The 7,532-nt window shown below is 41.1% G+C and overlaps 1 long non-coding RNA gene across 3 annotated transcripts in view; it reads left to right on the forward strand.

Moving 5' to 3' along the window:
* LOC139618303 (uncharacterized) overlaps positions 1–4,067 on the forward strand; it is a 43,751-nt gene extending 39,684 nt beyond the window's left edge. For 2 of the 3 annotated variants that reach the window (XR_011689713.1, XR_011689715.1), the window contains exon 4: positions 3,118–3,710. This is a non-coding gene — a long non-coding RNA (uncharacterized lncRNA). Of the gene's footprint in view, positions 1–3,117 lie in introns of all 3 variants that reach the window. The other variant, XR_011689714.1, reaches the window with a different exon arrangement.
* The last annotated feature ends 3,465 nt before the right edge of the window (positions 4,068–7,532 follow it).

Below are 7,532 nucleotides of genomic sequence, written 5' to 3' on the forward strand. Positions count from 1 at the left end.
TTTGTTTTGCCCCTGACGAAGGCTATTTCCTGCACATCAAACATCATTCTTCCAGAGGAATGCTCGCCAAACTTTTGGCACATCTCACCATCAGAGTCATTGTTTCCAACAGGTGGCAGTGACAGTGACAAAATGCTGCAAAAGGGGGGAAATAATTCCACTGTAAAGCTAAAAATTATTAAAAAACTAAAATACATGACTGTATGTAATCGTCCCATTATCCACTCAATTGTTTATGTCCCGTTACTGGATGTGATGTGTATTTTATTGTCAGTGACATTATTTCCCAGTGATGAGATCCTGTTAATATTAAAGTCAGACAGTGAGTTATGTTTTTGGAAAGGAAGCTGTGACGGCTGGATTTTAAATAAATGGGTATTCAGGAAATTAATTGTTCCCTGACCTCCCATGAATCCCAGTTTAATTATTTTTCCATCAAATGTGACTAAGTCCTGATCAAGCACGAAGCAGTGTGAACACAAAAGAGCCACATAAAGTCATAGTTCTCAAATCTGGATCTGGATCTATTCAAAATTGAATCTGAAGACAGGCAACCTAAACATGACTCTTTGAATCACTTATATTACATATAATATTGAAGTTGTAATACGGTTCCTACAAACCAAGAGTCAACTGGACATGAGTTGAGGTACCTCAAAATGATTTTGCCTCATTGGGTCCAGGTTGTGCTACACTTTATTACAGAGGGTCTGTGTGTCAATATGAATAATACCACACCTTTGGATCCATATTGTCAACTCGCAGTGTGTTATTCTGTATATCCTCAGGGGTTCATTCACATCAGGCAATTATTGAAAAAAAAAAAATAATAATAATAATTTAAAAAATCATTTATGCGTGTCCTTGGTTTCAGGTGGGGTCTTCCACATTAGGTCCAAAATTTTGAGCCCAAGATGAACCTGCGCAAGCAAGTAAAATAGCTGATTTGAACTTGTATTGTTATTGTTAACTTGCATATTGAGGAATTGATAATTGAGCTCAATTTTCTACAGTAAAAGTGCAACATGTTTTCACTGACATTGTTTGTTTCATAAACAGGTACAACATTAAGGGGGTTGTTAATCTCCATGTACTGTATGTGTTAATATAATGTCATGCAGAAGGCTGCCAGACTCTGTCATAGAACACCAGATTATAATCCAGATGTTACTGTCATCACTCACTCATTCTCTCTGTCTCTCTCTACCGCTCTCTCCCTCCATCTCTCTTTCTCTTTGTATACCTTTATTCCTCTCTGTTCACTCCCTCCTCTGTTTTGGTCTCAGCCTCTCTGTCCCTCTCTGAGCCAGTTTGAAGTCTACCAGTAGGGGTGTATGTGGGTGGGGACGCCCTGGAACCTGCGGGTCTTTGTATTGAAAATGAGTTTTATATTTTTCAAGAGGCCAGCAGGCGGTCAGCTCCTGCGTGTGTACACTCCTTTTTATTTTTAACAGATGAAAGCAGACACAAGAGAATCACACTACAGAGGATACAGCAACCAGGAATCAGATCCATGTGTACAACAGAAGATTCCTACATGAGATTTGTCAGATTCTTAGCTATTCAAATACCCAGATGCAGATATGATAATTTGGTGTTTTGCCACTGTTTTACTTGTGTATTAAGTGTATATTACTAACAACAGTCTCATACACACACACACAGTGGCAAGGCGTAGGCTGAGGATATTTGTGCTGCAGTCCACATGCATGGACTGCTGCTGTCAAATTCATAAATCATATGCATATGCATGGCTCTGTTTTATGGTGGATGTGCACAAACCTGATTTCCACTCTGAGTTAGACATGCTTTTAATCAATCAGTCAATCAATTAATCAGTCAGTCACATCTGTCTGCTCTGCCAGTCTCTAGGCATTAAAAAATAGTAAGGAAGAAGAAGAAGATTTACACTAAATCAAAAGTATTCAGTCACATGCAAATAAAGTTACGGTCGCCTGTGTTTTGGGGTATGGCGAACAAGACTGTGGAAACTGTATAAAAGTATAGTGCAAAGCTCGGGTTCAATTCCCACACAGCCATCAATTATGTACGATATACAGTATAATGAGTCCCTCTGGATTCAAACCCTTCAGATTTGGAGGTGCAGGATGTCACTTGCAGACCTCTTTGTGGTGAGACACTAATCTAAACTTCCTTTCAAATTCCAAGCGCTGCAGTAAACCCACAACACAGTGGCAGGAGCTGTATCCTGCAGGTCATCAGATGGACCCGCTTTCTGTTGCTGGTCTGTTTTAGATCCCAGTCACCTCAGCATTAAAATCCATAAACTTTTGATGTGTTATCAGTTTATTTCACAAAGGCAAAGCGCAAACAGTTTCCTTTGAGCTCAGCTTTAGTGAACTTTGATGTGAATTTGCAGCGTTGAGGCAAACTGTGTATAAAGCTGAGTTGTACCATTTATTTTTACATTACCCTTCTTTAGTACTAGTTTGCCAACTACAGTAGCCCCACAGGTAGCAATTACATCACCGACACAAGCAGCACCACGCACACATGCTCGAAGATAACGCATATTAACACGCAAGTGAATGCAGATGAGCCAACAGATGATGTGTGCACACAGGCTGCATGCAGATGAGAACAGATCTAATGCTCTTTTCTGCTTCAGCACACATATACACAGGTGTCTGTCACATGTCAACATGTACGACCGAGCTTCATGGCTGAGTGGACTGTGGCATGACAGATTTTGTTCTAAAGCTGTCTGTGATACTGCACCATACTGTGAGTGTGTGTGTGTGTGTGTGTGTGTGTGTGTGTGTGTGTGTGATTATGTAACTGTTTCCTCTGTTCCTGTTGTGTTTATGAATGTACAGATATTTTTTCCTCTCCCATACCCTAATTAGAATGATTGCTTTGGCATGCAGGAGGGATGAAAGGGGGGATAAAAAAAAGAAAGAAAAACACATTAAAAAAAACTCTTTCATCCTTTACTTTCTTTCTTTCTAACTATGCCAGTCTCTCTTTCACATTCTTATGTACAGTATCTCAGTGTACTTTTCTTAGCTGGATTTCAATAATACATCAAGAATATGTATATTTCAGTGGCTTTGTGCAATGCACTCTTGACACATTCTCATGTCTGCACAAGTACAGTATGGAAGAGCCTGTGCTGCTGCTGGTGCTGCTGCTGCTGGGCGGGAAAGCCCTCAGAAAGAAGAAGTGTCGTGTCTCCCCCTCCTCACATACGTCAGCAGGCCTGATGAGAAGACTCCAGTCCCCAGAGACAGGGGGTGTGGGGTGGGGGTGTAGGGGAGGAATGGATGAGGATAAAATGGATATGGACAAGGTGAGATGGAGCTCAGAGAAACACAGATGACGCTGAAATCTTCAAGAACTATTCCTGGACTTTGTTTTCCTTCATTATGTCGGAGACATCTTTGGTGTCTTTGTTGTGTTCCTGCCCTGCACATCTCTGGAGATCACCTGTCAATCAGACAGTGCGGGCAGGACTTAGGCATGATTTTCCTTGCAGTTTCTGCTTACACTACCCTTTTGTACCATTATGTTATGTAATTTAGTCATATGAATAGCACTGTGATCAAACACGATACCCCTAATATCTTAATTCACATGAAGATTTGCTTTTCTAAACCATATAGTGTGCTCTGTATCAGAAAAATAAATTAAGAAAAGGCTGATTTAATTCACTTTTCATCCTGTAAAATGTCATCTGTCAACGTCTGTGTCTCTTTTTTTCAGATTGATATGTAATTCGAAATGAAAACCCATCACTGTGTGTGTGTGCGCAATGGCTCTCCTCTCTCTGTTACTGTACTTCAAAAATCCCACTTAGTAGGATCGAGTGATGGTTGCTGATGAGAAAGAGATGAGAAAAGCAGGAAGAAAGGCAGGATGATGAAAGCGTGGGAGTCAGAGCGGAGGGGAGGATGGGACATGATGGGATGGGGGGATGGGGAAGTGGTCGGGACAGCCAGGGAATGGAAGGCAGAGAGCGCAGGCTGATGGAGGAGTATTGATTATCTGTGGGAAGCACAGGCATTCCTATTGATTTAGACTGGTGGCAATATGTACAGCACAAATGAATTTAATACAGTGTGTGAAGAGAAATGTTTTCTTCCCTTAAGATATAACACACTCTGTCTCACACACTGTTATTTGTCCCCTTGTGGAATTTCTGACTAAGTGTTTATATAAGTGTTTTCAAATCGACAGTAAAGTTGCAAGCTCAGGGCGACTTTCTTGTGTAACAGAGTAGAAGCGAGCGGACAAAATCAGATACTGTTCTCTCTGAGGCAGAACACGCTGCCGAGGGTTGGTGGAGAAGATCATTTAGTGAGAGGTGCCTTGGGCAAATTCAAACCAGGCTTTCAGGGTTTGCACACACACAGCTGAGAGTGAAGTGAAACTGGAGCCAACGTTAACAAAAAACCTCATGGGAGCCATTCTTGGGCCAAGCCTACGGTAATGAGGATATGAGCTCCAGCTCTGTGTGTGATGGAAAGGCAGACGGGGGTAGAGACAGACAGGTGTCAGAGGGGTGTGTGCTCGGTCTGTCAGCACACTGCCCACTTTTGCTCACAGCTGAGAATGATTGGGCACACACACAAACATGCGTAGAGGATTTTTCTCCTGTTAGGAGCAGCAAGTCTTTACAGTGGATGTTACTTTGTGTTCCACAGACCAATAACAGGAAAGATGGCAAGGATGGATCCTCTTCCCTCCTTTCTAACAACTACAGATTAAACATTATTAAAGTTCACCACTTCCTCATAAAGCCCAGGCGTGTCCCCTCAGTTTCTCTGCTTCAAACGGCTCTTTAATTGGCTTTCAGCGACATGGCTGCGCTGCCGTGGGTCTTCAAGAAGAGCATCAACCTTTCGGCGAATGATTATTTTGATCAGCTTGGCCTTGTGCAATGAGAAGGTTGGCAGCGGCTTCACATCTGTGTGCCCAGCATTTGTCCAGTCAGTTTGTTCCAGTGTAGCTGATGCTTTAGAGTGATCTGTGAACTGCACCAGATAGCTGTGAGGCAACGCTGTTCAAAGAAGACTGAAATGCTGGCAGCATGGTTACAACAGATCTTATTGTAACATGTTAAACTGATCAAAGAGCTCAGCTGCTAAAAGTTTGCGTAACTGAACTTGAAACATTTTCTTACCCAGCCTGACTCTGTCATCCTGAAGACCTTTTGCTGCTTTGGTGATGTGGGCTTTTAATGGACTGAGGGTTTTGATCCACTCTGTGCCTTGGCAAGGTGTTGAAGAAATTGACTACAGGCATTTCAAATTGGGGACTATGGATTTGTGGCTTGGTGAGGCATGAAGTTTCATATCTAGTCTGACATTTGGCCTTTGTTTTTAGTTGTGAGAAACAATTATAAATCACTGGGTTTATAGTTTGCATGTCCCATTGCAGAACACAATTCTAAAAGCTGTATGGGCCCGACTACTGCCTCATTGGTAAAGCAGACATTTCCGATCTCCAGGTGAATGAGTTTAGTATGAAACTTAATGAATTAATCATGCTTTACTTCATGTTCACGTTAATCTTAACATTTTTCTTTCAAGAAGATGAATCAAAATCACATCGTTGCACCGGTGAAATCCAATAAATCCCTGCAGTTACCTGGTAATATGAACAACCAAACAAGACAATATATGTTCCCATCTTCATGTCGTACAGTCATGAGGATCAGGAAGAATGTGTAGATTATAGCCTCTTGTATGTATACACACACAGATTAAAGGATTACATCAGGTTGTTGGGAGATTGGCCTGTTGGTCTATACGTGTCCATTATGAGATATGATCACACCAAAACAATCCAATAGATTGTTCCTTATATGACCATAGATTATGCTAATTGTTTTGCATAATTTTGCAGCAGCAGTGGGTGAGTAGCATAATTCAACCTAAGAAGACTGATCTTCTGATTTGATTTATGAGCTGTCTTTAATGCAGGTTTTTTAAATGATAAAACTGCTCTTATATATTTTACATAAAATCTCTTCAGTCTTAAATAATAAAAATGAAAAAGCCAAAGCCAGTGCTTTCAGGACTCTTTCAGATGAGTAACTACGTAGGCTTATTTCTCACTGTTTCTGCATTGACTTTCAGCTGTAGTCCTCCACTGCCCCCCCACCCCACCCCCTCTTGGTTTCCAGTGGGAACAAAAGCAGCACTGGTAGTGAAAACAGTTTTATTGGTTTCTCTGAGTTAGTGTGGAGTACCAGAGTGAGCGATCCACCAGGAACACATGGAGGACTTTTCAGTCTCTCCCTTGGAAATTTCCCACAAACTCTGTGTCTGATTGACATGCAGCATGTCATTTATCTGTGACAATGTTTGACTGGTCAGATTTTCATCCAATTAGCTGTCAGTTGTAAATTAATCCTAAGGAATTTAATTCCAGGGGGAAGCTTTGAATTCTCGCTGTCCTGATGTCAATTACTGTCAGGTTTCTGGCAGGTTCCTCCTATGGTGTTGACGTCAGCAGGGCTCAGCAGCGTGGGCCCTGGCAGTAGGGCTGCTCAGGATCCAAATGTACGGCACTAAACTCTACCCTAGTATAAACCTCCGTCTCTTTCAGTCTGTGTTTCTGCCTCTCTCTCCCTCCATCTCGTCCTCTCTCTTTATCATGCTAAAACGCTCTTCATTAAAAAATAAAGTGTGTATTTGTGATCGATCGCCGAGGCAGCATGGGAGTTTAAATTGATTGTCAAATCAAATTGCCTATAAAGACGTTGACGTGGCACAGAAAGAGCAGTTGCCTGATTGAACACAGGCAGCCAACCATGACAAATATACTGAGCAAAATGTGAAAGATAATGTTGATTATGAATGAATGCATAAACAAGCAATTTTAAAAAAACAACTTTTGCTTACACCCATGATTTGCAAAAAGCAAATGATGGGGGTGTAGCTTAGAGTGTAACACGTGAGATTAAACATTCATGGCAGTGCAGTTGTCTTTTAGCTTTCTTACATTTGCAGCTTCAATAGAGTCAAATTGTGCAGTTTAACACACAACTCCTCCTTCTCGTGTTGGGTGTATGATGTGTTCCAATGACATGACCAGCTCATTGTCTTTGGTAAAAAAACAATTATGGATTCAGACCAGATCCAAGTGATTTAAAGTAGCTCATCTGGACTTAATATTACTCAAACTGTTTTTTATGGACTAAATCAGATTATAAAATATGTAGCCCGTTGAACCAAAAATCAACCAACTAAGATCTGGTACAATTCATTTAATAATACGCCCCTTTGAGGCTTTTCATTTTTATTGGATCTAATGACAAACTGTCATTTTAAGTTTTTTGTGATGCTCACAAATAGCTGTTTTAGTGGATGGGGAAAAAAGGTCCTTGGGGCCAGTGGGGTCACCATCCCGCAATTTCGACTGTGGCTTCTGTTCAAAATCGCTTTGCAGACATTAAGTCAGCCCAATACATACCAACTATTAAGATCTGGATAGATATTTCTACTAATATTCACTGTATATAAATATTATTGAAAATACTGGAGACACGATTAATCCTTTACTAT

The sequence above is a fragment of the Trachinotus anak genome, unplaced genomic scaffold (assembly GCF_046630095.1).
Source record: "Trachinotus anak isolate AG129_WGS33_773 ecotype Australia unplaced genomic scaffold, CSIRO_AGI_Tana_v1 ptg000003l, whole genome shotgun sequence".
Taxonomy (NCBI): Eukaryota; Metazoa; Chordata; class Actinopteri; order Carangiformes; family Carangidae; genus Trachinotus; species Trachinotus anak.